Source organism: Nestor notabilis, unplaced genomic scaffold (genome assembly GCF_000696875.1).
Source record: "Nestor notabilis isolate BGI_N333 unplaced genomic scaffold, ASM69687v1 scaffold18746, whole genome shotgun sequence".
In the NCBI taxonomy this organism is placed as follows: Eukaryota; Metazoa; Chordata; class Aves; order Psittaciformes; family Psittacidae; genus Nestor; species Nestor notabilis.
Window position 1 is genome coordinate 1 of NW_009934434.1, and position 594 is coordinate 594.

A 594-nucleotide genomic window follows, 5' to 3' on the forward strand; every position below is an offset into this window, starting at 1 on the left:
GGTGGCACCAGAGTGGACATGGGGATAGTCCTGATGTCCAGGTTTGGGCACAAGGTGACACCAGGATGGACATGGGGACAGCCCTGGTGCCAAGGTGATGCCTGGATGGACATAGGGATGGTCCCATGTTCCCTTGTTCCCAGGGGATCGCACCAGGGGATGGCATCTCCCTGTGTCCCCAGGGGATGTCCATAAGGATGTCTCCTGTCCCTAGAGGGGATGGGGACAGGGATGGAGACAGGGACAAGGACGGGACTGTCTATAGCTCCTGGGGGTGGTTCACCAGCAGCACCTGATCTCGGGGGGCTGATACCTGGGACCCCCTATTTTGGAGGTCCTGATGCTGTGGTCCTCCTGTTTTGGGGGTCCTGATGACTGGATCCCCTCTTTCGGGGGTGTGCACCATTGGGGACCCCTATTTTTGGGGGTCCTGATGCCGTGGTCCCCCTGTTTTAGGGGGGATGGTCCCCTGGGATCCCCTCTTTTGGGTTCCTGATCCCTGTGTCCCCTCTTTTGGGGGTGACCCTGGACTCACCCCTCTCGGGGGCCTCGTGGAGGGGGGGTCCCCTGGGGAGGTGCCATTGGGGGGGTTGG